Source organism: Blastomyces gilchristii (genome assembly GCF_000003855.2).
Source record: "Blastomyces gilchristii SLH14081 genomic scaffold supercont1.9, whole genome shotgun sequence".
Classification (NCBI taxonomy): Eukaryota; Fungi; Ascomycota; class Eurotiomycetes; order Onygenales; family Ajellomycetaceae; genus Blastomyces; species Blastomyces gilchristii.
Genome location: NW_003101674.1, coordinates 1,760,590 through 1,776,371, shown reverse-complemented (window position 1 = coordinate 1,776,371; position 15,782 = coordinate 1,760,590).

The following is a 15,782-nucleotide window of genomic DNA, read 5'->3' as shown; positions in this document are numbered from 1 at the left end:
GTAAAGATTAATCTTCTCTCAGAATACTGGCAGATCTGTGTAGATGAACTGTCAGTCTCATGAACTGTGTTTAATATATAATGAGAAAAGTTCAAATTTCTGATAATATCATTCAGTTTAATAAATGTATCTGTCTTCTTTTAAATAATAATGAATACAATTCTTTATAAATAGAATAAAATCTCATATCTCATATATCTCAATAACATTCTAGTCTTTTCAAACTTATACAACAAATATCTGAAGCATCTCAATGAAGTGCTTACAACTCTAACAGAATATAAGCTCTATATTAAATCAATAAAGTGTGTGTTTGAAATAAAAGAGTTGAAGTTTATAGAATATTTAGTGAGTGATAACTATGTACATCTTATCTCAGAGAAATTGAATGTCATAGCAAATTGACTGCAGCTGAGAAATGAACATTATATATAATAGTTTCTTAAGTTGATCTCATATTACTGCAGATTTATCAAGAATTTCATATAAATATCTACATCACTCTCAGATCTCTTAAGAGAAACAGATATAAATCTGTAAAAGAAGAAGTTTCATTCAATCATCTGAAATACTGTGTGTGAAGAGGCTTTTCTCACACTGAGAAAATGTATAACAACATTCTCAGTACTTATTCAATCAGATTATAATAAATCTTTCTACATTGAGACAGATATATCTGAATGAGCTATTGAAGACACTCTTCTACAGATGAGTAAGAACAGCAAGCTGCATCTGATGATGTACAATGATAGAAAACTATCAGGCACTGAGCTCAATTACTCAGTGTATAAAAAGAAATTACTAGTGATCAAGCATGCACTAATGTTATGAAATAGATATATTAATAACAGACATATGATAACAGTGATCACAGATTATGAAAGCCTCATCTATCTATAATTGACAATAAAACCTTTCAAATACTTAGTATATTGAATCTCAGAGTTTCAAGTGTACAATCTTCATATTAAATACTGAAAGAGATTGAATACTGTAATATCTGATGTAATCAGTTACAGATCTGATTGCATAAGTAAGGATTCTGCAAATCAGATATAAGAGAAGTTCATATTAAACACACTGAGAGAGTGCAAGAAATCAGAATAAGTGAACATTATAATCTCTCACCTGAAGAATGACAAGATGTCAGATAATAAGTGTCTTATGCAAGTAGTAGAAGAAATGTTTCTAAACTTCAAGCTGAGGAAATTGAAAAACAATATTGTGCTTTACCATGATCTAGAATATGCAGAAGCTCTCTATCTAGAATCTTCATTTAGACATGACTTAGTGACTTACATATACAAGGAATTCAGTCACTTAGAAAGCTCTGAACTCATGAGTATACTCAAATCAAGAGTATACTGACCAAGCATGGCTGAGAACATTCAGATGTACACTTACAAGTGCCTGAATTATCAGATTGTGAAAGAATCTAAGAAAGAGTTAGAATGTGAGAAAGTACAATATCAGATGAAGTATACAATACAATCATTTAAATAATGAGAGATGAACCTTATAGACATATTACTACAAACATCAAATGAAAATCAATGAATAATCACTGCTATTAATTACACTACTGACTGATCAGTTATAAAAGCAGTTTCAGAGACAATAGAGAAGATGATGACAAAGTTTCTACATAATGAGATCTATATTAAATATGAAATGTCATGCAAGATTCTAACTAATAATAGTGTGAATCTTGTAGAAGAAGTAGTGAGACATTTTATAAGTCAATTACAGACAAGATATCATAGAACAATGTCATATCATCTGCAGATGAATAGAAAGATGAAACACTTGAATGAAATTCTGAACAACATGCTGATGAAATATCTAGTGAGCAAGTCTATGAGACTATGAAATGAATATCTCAGGCAGGCACTATTGATCACATGAATTTGACAGTATGCAGTCTTTAAGTGTTCATTATTCTTCCTGTTGTATGAATTGCATCCGCGCATTCTGAAGAATGCTTTGAAAAAGGTAGGAAAGAGAACAGCAGTTATAGACACAGCAGTAGCAGTTACAGATACAACAGTTGCAGATATGAAATCAAGATTGAAAGAGATCAGTCATGCATATGTAAAAGCTAATGAGTTACTCTTGAACTGAGTAATTCAATTGAAAAGAATATGAGACTCACTAGTTAAGAAATTGAGTCTCAAGATGAAAATATGAGTTCTTATATACAATGAGAGTTCTGAGAAGTTTCAATCTAGATGGTTTGAGTCATATAAAATACTTAAATCACATTCTCTGAGAATATATGCATTGAAAGAATCAGAGAGATGAGTCTTATATAACTTAATAAATAATTCATAACTTATAAAAGCAAAGATGCAAGATCTGAGTGAATTATAATTATCTACAGTACTATTATCAGTGTTGAAAAAGAAGAGACTTATAATTGAAAAGTCTTATAAAGTAAGAGAAATCATAGACACTTACAAATCAGATAATCTCACTTATTTCAATCTTTTCATGATTATAAGAAAAGAATGAGAAGTAATGAAGAAATCAGATGAATATCATACTTTAATAAGTGATAAGACTGTAGCTGATTATATGTTAATATATCACAGACAGTGAGTGCAACATGATAAAGAGCAATCTCAAAGTGACAGACTTATATATAAGTCAGATCACAGAAGAAAAAGAAATTCAGAGTTGAATTTAACTGTTTATATCAGTTTAATCATAGAGATAACAGAGAATAAAGCATCTGAAACATTCACAGATATATGAGATCAAGTCATCTCAACTTCTGAGAATGCTCAGAGATCAGGTGAGATTAGTTTTAATAAGCTGTTCACTGTAGTGATCTGAGTGAGTGAAGAAAGACAGTATAATGCATGAGACAGAATTACAAAAGATGAAAGCTACTGAATCTAGTCACTGAATGCTGTATCATATTGTAAGAAATCCCGCTCCTCGCGGATTCTTTACCTCTATTCCTATCTCTCGCATAATCAATAGGGCTAGCGGCCCTTGGCTACACATAACTATATAGACTGGAGTTCACGAATACTATTTATAACTCAGCTTGAATGCTATTATACATTTAATCTCTACATTTTATCTTTATACTGTGAATACTTCTAGTAGTTAACAGTACATATCACATCAAGCTGCAAACACCTGAATAATCACCTGTGAGCACTTATTCTTATATTTCAAGCTCAGTCAGTTAGCAATCACTTATTATGACTGAAAGAACTAGAAACTCATATACTTTAACCCCTGTGAACTCTACTGCAGACACTCAGGAGCAGTCATCTGAATCATGAATAACCTTCATGAAAGAAGTCTCAGAGAACTTATCAACTACTCATGAGACATTATTCTCTGCATCTGTGACAGAGGAACTTTTCAAATTCATGAATAAATCAATCTCAGTGAAGAATATTCTTGAGCATCTCTCACAGAATCAAGCTATTTTTCTATAAGAAATGCTTACTGTCTGCAAATACTCTCAAACTGAGTCTCTAGATATGATCTTCAGAGATATCTGTGAACTGAAAAGAAACTTCCTTAAGCTATGACCACTTAAGGCCACTTATTGAATCACAATCTATAAAAGCTTTTGCAAGTTTGTATTTGAAATTGACTCACAAGCCTGGCTATGTGATATGAAAGATGAAGAAGCTATCATCTATGTAATGACAGGCCTCTATTACACTGAAGCCAAGAACTGGCTGAATTATTTAGAAAATGATCATGAGAGATCTCACTGATCTATTCTCAAGACCTATTTAGAGAATAAGTTAAGAGACTTTATAAGCTGAACAGAGAATATCTGAGCTGCAATCATCAATATTAGAAAAAGAGATGAGAAATCTGATAAAGACTACTCACAGTACTTCATGAAATTGTGACATGAATTAAGATCTGTGAAAACAGAGCTCTGAAATAAGACCTGAATAATGATATTTCTAAAGAGACTGAATAAAGACATGCAGAACAAGCTCATTAAGCAAGACTCTAAGCTCTTAACTCTGAAGAAACTGATGACTTTCATTCACTGCTTACAGATCACTGTGAGAGTCACAGATCTGCAGAAAGTGAATCACTGACTAGTCTCATGAGAGTCAGAATAACAGAGGACAGGTTTGTTAGAAAAAGATGATAAAATATAGAGAGATTTGTGTCTGACTACTGAGCAGAGAGAGAGAGTCTTACAAGCTTCTATAAACAGAGTATATAACAGAAAGATCAAGAAAAAGAGACTCTGCTTTATCTATTCTAAATCAGAACATCTTCACACAAACTGTTCAGATAAATTAAAATAGAAATTTAAGAAGTCACAGACAGAGTCAGTAACAGCCTTCTTAAGAGTCTTGAAGCTGACACCTGAATCTGTTACTTCTCTGATGAAAATACTTGCTTATGAGAAGAGACTGCACTGCAGTACTGCTGTCTCATAAGCATGAGAAGCATTGATGAACTCAGGATCTCAGATCACTGTAATGTCTCTAAAGCTTACAGAGTGAATAAGCTGAAAGATGAAGACTGAGAATCTGCTCTTATAATAAGCAGAGTATGAGAACTCAGACCTGAGAGCTGAGAGACTTATAAGAGTCATCTTTGAATTGTAAGATCTCTCTGAAACCTGAAGAAGATTTGTAAAAACTGTGATTATCATGAATATCACAGATAACATGTACTTGAGACTTGTATAGCTTTAAAGACACAATCTACACATAGCTGTCTGTGAGTCAGGTTTATACTTCTGATCAGTGTTGACAGACTCACTTACAGAGATAGAATCAGTTAATGCTGCAGAGTTAATTAGAGAAGACAAGCTCATCTATATAATGACTTTACAAGTATCTGAGAATCTCACAGTCATGGAAACTGAGCTTCAGATATCAGAGAAATACTGAGATCTCACAGAGGTGTTCAGCCTAGCTAAGGCAGCTGAGCTTTCTTCTCACTGTGAGAAGAATCTGATAATAGATTTAATAGAAGAGTAGAAATCCTTCTGAGAATCAATCTATAAGCTCTCTTATCACAAGACAGAGGTCTTACAGATCTATGTGAAGAAGAATCTGAAGAATGACTTTATCTGATCTTCACAGGTCTCTGTGAAAGCCTCTGTGATATTCATGAAGAAGAAGAATGAAGATCTCAGATTGTGTGTAGACTATTATAACCTGAACTTCAAGATAATAAAGAGCTGCTATTCTCTGCCTCTGATTGAGAATGTAATCAATCATCTTGTAAGAGCTGTCATATTCATACAACTGAATGTGATCAATATATATACACAGCTGTAAATACAGTCTGAGAATGAATAGAAGACTGTCTTTAGAACTGCACTGAGATTGTTTGAATATCTAGTGATGTCTTTTGATCTGACTAATATCTCTACAGTATTTCAGTCTTTCATCAATAAAATACTTTATACATATCTAAATATCTTCATGATAATATATCTGAATAATGTGATAATGTACTCTGTGAAGAAGAAAGAACACACTGAGCATGTATAAAGTGTGTTGAAGGTCTTAGATGAGACAGAACTGTATATTAAGCTTATAAAGTGCAACTTCAGTGTCTATCAGATTAATTTCCTAGAATATGTAATTACTGCAGATAATATTCAGATGAAATCTTCACAGATTGAGACTATTCTATCATAATCAGAGTTAACTAGTATTCATAAGATTCAGATCTTTCTGAGCTTTGTGAATTTCTATAGATAATTTATCTTTGTATTTATAAGAATCTTCTTGACTCTTACAGACATACTGAAGAATGAAAATAAGAAGAAGTTATTCTATGAACAGAGAATGAAAAGATTATTAAGAAGAGAGAACTATGAGAACTTTCTTATCTCAGAAGCTCATAGAGTCTTTATAAGATTGAAACAGATATTCACAGACACAGTGATACTGTTTTACTTTGATCTCTGACTCTTAATCAGATTAAAGACAGATACCTTCTTCTTTATAATTTCAGAAATAGTCTTATAACTACAGCTAAATAAGAACTGAGTTTCAGTGATCTTTTTCTCACAGAAGATGCAACTCACAGAGATTAACTATAGCATTTATAATCAGAAGCTTCTTATAATAGTGAAATTCTTCTGTTACTATATCACTACTTTGAGAGTTTCATGACAGTGATTACTGTTAGAACTGATCATAACAGCTTATAATAGTTTACTTCAATCAAGGAACTCTCACAGCAGCAGATTCACTGAGCTTAGAGACTGAGTAAGTTCTGATTCAAGATAGAATATATTAAGAAAACTAAGAACTCAGCAGATGAACTCTCTCACAGGCCAGACTATATTAAGAAGATCAGAATAACAGATACAGAGAGACTAGAGAAGACAGAAAAGCTTCACAGAATACTTGAACTGAGTGTTATAAAGAGATTGACTGAAGAGTCTCTCAATTCTCTGTAAGAGAAGAGAAGAGAGAGAGAGAAGAAGTCTGTATAACTACTCTCTATAACACTGAGAGTTAACACTCTGAAGATCTCTATAAGAATTCTTGAAGAGAGTATCTATAATCTGAAGAGCTTACAGGCTTTGAGAAGTACTGTAGAAGATCTGATGTAAGAAGAAACAGAGTATAAGTCTTTATAAAATCTTCTATTCAGATTATCTGAACTGCAACTGAAGAATAAATATGCTCAGTATATTCAGAAACTGCTTATAGCAGAGATCAATCCTGCAGAAATAAAGAATTGAAGAGACTTAAATAATCTCTTGTAAAGAGAGAACTGAATTTATATATCTATGAATAAGTTTCTATATATAAAACTTATTAAAAGGTATCATGACTCTTCTCTAGCAGGTTATTTTACAGATACTAGAACTCATAAGTTGCTTATAAGAAAATACTTCTGACTGAAGATACAAGAACTTATGAAGAAGATAATGAATTCTTATACTATTTATCAGAATTCATGAGTAGTACAGTTTAAACTATATAAAGAGCTTACTTCTCTACTCATTCTGCAGAAACCTTGAAAACAGCTAGAAATAAATGCTCTTATAAGCCTCTCTGAAAGCAAGAACATATATAATGTCTGCTTTGACAGTGTGCTGATGATAGTGAATTACTTTATTAAGATGACACACTTTATACTCATCTGTAAGAACTTGAAGTCAAAGAATTTGACTTATATCTTTGTCTACAATGTGATTCAGTTGCATGAATTATCTGTGAACATTATCTCAGACAGAGAATCAATCTTTATAGAAGAGTTCTGATCTGATCTGATAACTATACTGAAGATCTTGTAAGATCTAAGCCTGGCTTTTTATCAACAGACAGATGATCAGATAGAATACCTGATAAGTATATTAAAACAGTATCTGTGATACTTTGTTAATTACAATCAGAATGACTGAGTGTATTGATTATTACTTACAGAGTTCATGTATAATAACTCAAAGTATGTCAGCACAGACAAAACTCTCTTTAAGATACTCACTGAAACTCATTTATAAATAATCTTGATGAATCTATGAGAGTATACTATAGAGTGTGATAATGCTCATGAACAGACTGAGAGAATTCAGAAGATTCAGAAGAAAGTCTGTGAATTCTTGAGAAAGGCTCAAGAGTATCAGAAGAGATACTATAACTTCAAGCATATTACAAAGAGTTTCAAGAAAGATAATAGAGTCTGACTAAGTCTAGAAAACATTATTATGTAGAGATCTAGTAAGAAGCTGAATCTCTTGCAGACAGGGCCTTGTAAGATTATGAAGAAAGTTAGTTTACAGTTTTACAGATTAAAACTGTTATCTAAGTTACAGATATACAATGTTTTTCATGTCTCTTTACTCTGTAAATATAAGAAATTCTTAGAAGAGTATTCTATGACTCATCACTCTATCTGTGAAGCACTAGAGAGTGAAAGAGAATATCAGATTAAAGAGATTATTAACTCAGAGAAGTGAGATTGCAAGCTCTGATTCAAGGTTCAGTGATAAGAGTATTCTGATAAGATGAATAAGTTCACTTAAGAATTATCCAGGCAGATAAGACATCTGCAGAAGCTGAGACATGACTTTTATACTGTAAATTCTAATAAGCTAGAATAATATAATCTTCACTAAGAATCTGATTGTGATAAAGATATTAACACTGTCATTTATAAGTCCTAGTCTACAAGATAATGAGTTTCTACTGAGATGAACAGTTCACAGTGTACACAAGAAAAGAAGAAATCATATTCTTATTAAAAGCTAAAAAACAGAAAATAACAGAGCTGTAAACACAATTTAAAGATTAATAAAGAAAAAATAAAGAAAACTCATACTTATATTCTTAATATTTATAACACTCAACTTCTTCACAACTATCAATTTTCTTCTTCAAAGAAGCAGAGAGTATTATATCTGTGATACAGACAATTGTTACATTTGATATGAAGACTGTCAGAAATGCACAGACTTCAGAGAAGTCAGATATCAGAATATGTATAGTTGTAGCAGAGTCTTGAGAGCTGGCTGTCTGTGCATGTGATCAGATATCTCTTATAAAGCTGTATTCACTCTCTCAGTTGTGCTGAAGTATTCAGCCTGAAAATAATTCAGATGCAGAGAGAGAGCTTATCTGCTCAGATCAACTCTTATCATGAATTCATGACATTTGTATTGCCTTAATTACTCAGATTTTGCAGGTACCTGAGAACTCATCTCTCATTGATAATAAGATTGCAGAAATGCGCTGTGGTGTGAGAATCATTGATGAGAAACCTAGGCATATTTGCATATGTCTGGTCAGAGATTGTGTGAGCAGAGAGAGAGTGATCATAGGCCTGCAGAGCTGTAGAAGATACTGACAATATCAGAAGCTTTATAAGAACTGTTAGCTACAGTCTGTAAGGAATTACTTATGAGAAGACTTACAGCAAAGAGAGAGACTATGCTGCTTAGAGCCAGGGACTGGCCTGGGGGAGGTATGAGGTGAGCCGCTGGCCTGAAGATCGGGTGCGGTGGCAGGGCTGAGAAAGATGAAGGCACAGTCATGGATGACAGCATTTCTGCTTCATCAGTCAGTAAAAAGTGATCAGAGAAGTTGCAGAGACACTCACAAGAAGCTCAGTAGCAGTCAGACATTATTTATAAAGATATTGAAATTGAAAAATTTTTTATTCTTGAGAAGTTCTTGAATTAATATACAGATATTGTCAGAAATACTCTCTCTCTGTTATCTGAGTGAAAACACTTCATAGATGAATAAGAATACTCACAGTTTATAAAGATAAAAGCTGTTATAGAAAAAGAAAAAAGAAGATGAGATTCTACAGACAGATCTGAGATATTTATACTACTCTAAAGAGATTTGCTTATACTGTGAATAATCTCACAGAACAGTCAGATCACTCTAATAAACAAGAGTGATTATGAATTACAGGCCTGAATCTTTCTATATAACTATAAAGAGTGATTACAGACTGTAGACATCTTGATTCTAAAATTCTACAGAGTTGATAAAAGAATGAAAAATTCCACATAATTCTACAGTGTTAAAGAACAATGATTTATAAGAATAAGTAAAAGATTAACTTATGAATACTTCTCTTTAATGAGAGTGATCTTATAGAGAGTAATTCATCTGTGAGATGAATCTATATAATGATCACATAAGAATCTTATTAAAATAGTTAAAAGTCAACTGAAACTCTTCTGTATGAAAGATATGAGATGAATCTACATAATAGTCAGAGAAGAATCTATAAATTATAAAGAATCTCATGAAATAAGAAACTGAGTAACAGACTCTTTTCTCTTTATAGTAACAAGGGATTTTTTCCTCACTGAGATTTTTTATAGATATGAAGAGTTTTTAGTGAGTATCACTGCAGTGCTGAGCTGATTCTATAAAGTCACTCAGTGAAAGGCTTCACAGACAAAGTCTTAGAGAGAAAGAAGTATGTAAGAAATCTCACTTCTTATGAATTCTTTATCTCTATTTCTATCTCTTATGTAATCAATAGGGCTAGCGGCTCTTGACTATACATAACTATATAGACTGAAGTTTATGAATACTATTCATAACTCAGCTTGAATGCTATTATATATTTGATCTCTATATTTTATCTTTCTACTACAAATACTTCTAGTAGTTAACAGTACATATCACGCCAAGCTGTAAACACCCGAATAATCGCCTGCGAGCACTTATTCTTACACATATAGAGGTTGTGTAAGAGTAGTGACTAGCAGATAAAGAAAAAGCATAAGAAAAGAAAAGAAATAATGAATTAATTATCAATTATAAGAGTCAGCTGTAAAAGATAAATATTATTATACACATTTCATTCATTTTCATATGTTACATGTTTAATCTATTTCCAACATTATATCACTTGAAAAATATCAAAAACAAAGAAAATCTCAAAACTTGAGATCTGTAAGTGTTAGAGGCCTACGCCGAATAGATCGGTATTATATTGATAGGTCTTATTTAACAAAGATAAAAATGTTAAAGAAGGAAAGAAAGAGAAAGTGTGAGAATCAGTGATCAAGATAAATATTTATATGTGTATGTGATGATGTAAACAGTGAAGCTTCAGGGCAGAAGAATATACACATGTTTATAGCAGCTGAGAATCAGCAATTGAGAATGACTGAGAATGAGAGTGTACATGTTCAAGAATGAAGTGTTTGAAATCTGTGAAGTGTAATGAAATAGTCTATATAATTAATTGAGTGCAGCCTGCCACATTAGTCTCTCTCTTTTAGAAGTAGTTTTCATCAGTCAAAAGCTGCTGTTTTGAATAATATGAAACTCAGAGTTCAGGTCAGTTGATCATAGCTGACTCATTTCATAAGATATTGTCAGCTACAGCCGCGGGGTCTCTTATCAAGAATATTCTCAATCTCTTACTCAAGCTTATTATCTTCTTCTATAATGCCTGGCGGCTGTCAGTTAAAAGTCAGTTGAGAAGAGAACAGATCAGTGATAATGCAGCAGAGCAAGCTTGTATGAAAGATATCATGAATTTCTGATAATATGTCAAGATAATAGTTGTGACTGTCTAGAACTTCTATTACTTTATACTTGATATGATGATAATTCAGTGTATGAGATGAATGTGTGATCTGTATATTCTTAAGATTTAATCACACTAAGTCTTCTATCTTATACTGCTTGATGAGATCTCAGTGAACATTGATTTAGTTCTCTTGATCTTGTTTCACAGTTATCATGAAGGCCTTTGCTTAATCACAGACATCTCAGAGCTTTGTTACTATATTATCAGTGATCTGAATTGAACTGTGAGAGTTTAATATGAACTGTGTAATCTCTAGAAGATTCAACACTTTCATATAATATCTGTGTATAAAGAAGAACAGACTTATATCTGTTAAAATAGCATCTTAACTGTTAATAGTAATCTCTGTGTGTAGAAGAAGATCATGTTAATTATCTTATAAGTGATTACAGAACTTACAAAGATAATTCTTTACAGTCTAAATTATCTGTTCTCATGCATCATCAGTCTCAAGATGATAGACAGTTAACAGATGATGTGTAATCTTGAGAACTTGACAAATTCTTGTTCAGAGAGTGCTCATGAATTGACAGCTCTGATCTGATACTATGAATCTCAGTAATTCATACATCTGATAGAATGAGCTCTGTAGAAAAGCTTCAGTGACTTGTTCAGTATTCATCTTATTACAAGATTTCAATATTATATCTTTGCTCAATCAAGTCATAATGATCAGAATGTTTCTACAACTCTTACTCTTAGATAGATTGATAGTGAAGTTAATCACTATATCTTATCAGATTCTATCAGAAATATTAAGTGATTTCAGTAGATCTTTTCTACAGTTCTTTCATAAAATAGTGAAAGAACAGTGATTACAGTTTTAAATGAAGTATCTGATGCTGTTTAATATCTCAGATTAATAGAACTCTCAGAAGATCATTCTATACAGTTGTTCACAGTCTGAATAAACAGTTATACATGAATCATGTATCTCTTGCATTATTCAGATGTGTAAGAGTTTGAAGTGAGAAACTCAGTGTTATTTATGAAATTGTAGAGTGTTATTATCATTGATTGAACATTCTGAGATGTCAGTTCTTACATGTAATTCTGGGAAAAATCAGAGTGCTTCTTGTTGTACTACTTCAGTGAGTGCTTGAAGAAGTTCATTGATTTGAGCTGCTGTATATCATAGCTCATCTAATATAGGTTCAGAAGAAGTTGAGATATCAGTGATAGTTCTAATTGAAGAAGCATGTATAGTGCTGTGAGCTGTTTCATCTTGATTAACTAGTATCTTTAGATTCAAGAGCCAGTGCTCTTGATTCATTCAGTGAGTATATGTTACATCAGATGACACATTCTGCTCTTGTTATGAGAGAGCATCTGTTATCAAGTTCTGACTGCCAGAATGATAGTGTATTATAAAATAAAAGTGACTTAAGAACTCAGATCATTGCATCTGTTATTCAGTGAGTTTATAGATAGTTATAAAGTGCTTAAGATTCTTATAATCTGTGATTATCTTAAATTTGAAGACACTTCAGAGTTCAGAGTTTCATTCTTCTAGACAGTGTACAATTGTAAGAAGTTTCTTGTCATAGATTTCATAGTTGCATTCAGTGAGACTCAATTTCTTAGACATGAAGATACATGATTGTAAGACATCTTTATTATTATATTACAATATAGCTCTCTCTGTAATATAGTCAGAGAAGTCAGCTTCAATAACTGTTTTATAATCAGAGTTAAATATCATTAGTAGAGAGATATTAATGAACATCTTCTTCATCTGTATGAATACAGCTTTGATGTCTGCTAATCACTGAAATACTGAGTTCTTCTTGATAAGTTCTGTAAGTGATCTCATAATATCTGAGAAGTTTTGTATAAATCACTGATAGAAGTTAGCAAATTCAATGAAGCTTTGTACATCTTTCACAGTATGTGAAGCTTCTCATTTAAGAATGAAAAAGACTTTCTCAGGATTCATTTGAATTTCCTTGCCAGCTTCTATAATAAAATCTAGATATTTGATACTCTTGACTTTGAAGTCATACTTGTCAATATCTATTAATAGTTCTGCTTCTTATAATTATTGTAATACTCTTTATATATGTTCTTGATATTCTTTTCTAAACTCATCAGTGAAGATGAGAATGTCATTGAGATATACAGATACAAATTTATTAAGGAAATTCTGAAGTGCTCAATTGATATACTTCTGAAATGTACTGAGAGCATTGATCAGTTCAAAGAGTGTAACTATTCATTCAAAGAGATTATAATATGTTTGAAATGCTGTAAGTCATTCATCTTCTTCAGTGATATGAATTTTATGAAATGTGATGATGATATCTAGTTTTATAAATCATTGAGCTTGTTCAATGTGAGCTAGAATTTTATTGATAAGAGATAAACAATAGTGATTCTTCTTGATTAATCTGTTCAATTCTTGATACTTCACACAGAATTGAAGTTCTTTATCTGATTTCTTTGCAAAGAGAATAGAAGCTGCAGTGAAAGAGTTACTAACATGTATAAATCTCTTATTCAACAGTTTATTAAGTGTCTTCTGAAGAAGAAGAAGTTCATCTTGAGACATGTTATAAAGAAGGCCTCATAGTAACTCAGAGTTCTTATCATTCTTCTTTTCTAACTTGATACTGTGATCTACTTCTGAGCCTTGTAAGAGAGGTATATTTGTAGTATTATCTTATTGAAAAATATCTAGATATTCATGATATTATTGAGAGAGTTTTGTATGAGAATCTGTTATTATAATACAGAATAACTTTTCTAGAGTCTTTTTGATATTGATCACACTGATGAAATAGATTAATACATGATTCTACTGTTAATGATTCTTTCAGTGACTTCTTTTTCTGAGCATTTTATAGATATTGACAGAGATCTGTGTCAGATTCATAGTCTTGTGAATGTTATCTTTATGAATTCTATCATTGTTAGAGAATATCAAGCTTCTGTTTCAAGTGTTTAATAAGATGTCTTATTCAGATAATTAGATAAGTTCTAATATAAGATTGTAATCAAGATTATCAACTTCATATATATAGATATCTTCATGTTGATATTCTCTCACATCTATAGTCAGCTTCATCATATAACAGATACAAATGTCTTTTAAATCATCAAATTCTGTGAGAAATTGAGGTTTTAATAAGAGAATACACTGGAGATTATAATGTCTTACAACTGAAGATTTTATCATTGCATAGTGATATAGACTGCTGTCTATCATGGCTTTCATATTATACATGTTATCAATCACAGTAGATACAAGAATCACATTCATTGTCATCTTCTCTTTAAATTATTGTTATTCAATCTCTTTAAGCTTCTGTTTACAAATTTGAACAGAAGCTAATCTTTTCTCTGTTTCACTGAGACATTCTCATAGTTATTCTCTGAATCTTTCTCTAATGTAATGTGGTTGATGCAGACAGATGCTGATTCATTCTTTAAATGAGAAGACACTGATCTTTCTCTCAAGTATAAAGGTACATAGATCAATCAGCAGTTGAAAGCAATGTGTTCTGATTAGTTACAGTTGATGCACACTTCATGTTAATGTTGATTGATGACTTCTTCAGAAGTGATTTCAGAGACTTGAAAGTCTGTTTAAATGGTGAAAACTCTTGCTTGTGTATAGACATTTGAATCTATTCAGTTCATAATATCTGCATCATTGTTATTCTTCAGTGCAGGTGTATAAGTGACTGAGATGTAATGTCTTCTATCACTGTTCTGTATACTCTTAAGCTTGATAAGATGATCATTTAATATTCAGAGCTGTATGCAGAAGCCTTTATAAGTTGAGTCTTTGTTTACACTTATAAGAGTCTGTAAGAGTTTGAAAGTTAATATCTTGTTGAGCATGCTAATCTTCATTTAATTCTTTCAAGAGTTAAGACTGATCATCTGCTTCTAAGATCTTGATATTGAAGTCAGAGATGAATGTTGTAAGAGAAATGTTTCTCTGTTAAATGCTCTGTAATCAATCTAATACTTTCTATTGCATAGCAGTGTCTTGAAACAGAATATCAAGATATTTGATAATGTTATCAGATGTTTGCAATGCTGATTTGCATGCTTTTATTCATAAATGAAACTTCTGTTTCATACAATTCTTCAATTATTCATTGATATATCAATCTTGATTGATTAATGAACTGATGAAATCTTTATCTATACTCAGTTTCATAAGCATTTTCATTCTTCATGATGAGTAGAGAGTGAGATTGAAAGTATTGAAATATATGAAAGCATTTAAGTGTTTCTTCAGCACTTTTGTATTCAATTCTGTAGATGTTGAAATTGCATGAGTTAATCATTGAATCTCTTTGTATTGAAGTTGTTGAGTTGCATGCATATCAGCTATTTATTATTATTATAATTTCAACATTGCTCAGAGCCACTGTGACATTGTGTCTATACTTGTGTTCAAGAGTTTCATATTATTGTTAGACATGATTATATTGATTGTTGAATGTGTAATTGTATTCTCATATATCTGAGTGTTAGAACTCTCAGGTCTTTCACTGATATTCTCTTATAAGATCTTATTATAAGGTCAGGGAACTGATGAGCAAGCTTCTATCTAAGAACTCAGTATCTGCTTAACTGTGTTTTCTCTTTCTTACGCATTGTTTATATGTTCAGATATCTCTCAATAGATAATTATTTCTAATGAGAAGATGATGTGTGAATAATTATTTTCTAATAAGAAGATGATAAATGTTTTTATAGTGTTAGAGACCTACACTGAATAGATCAGTATG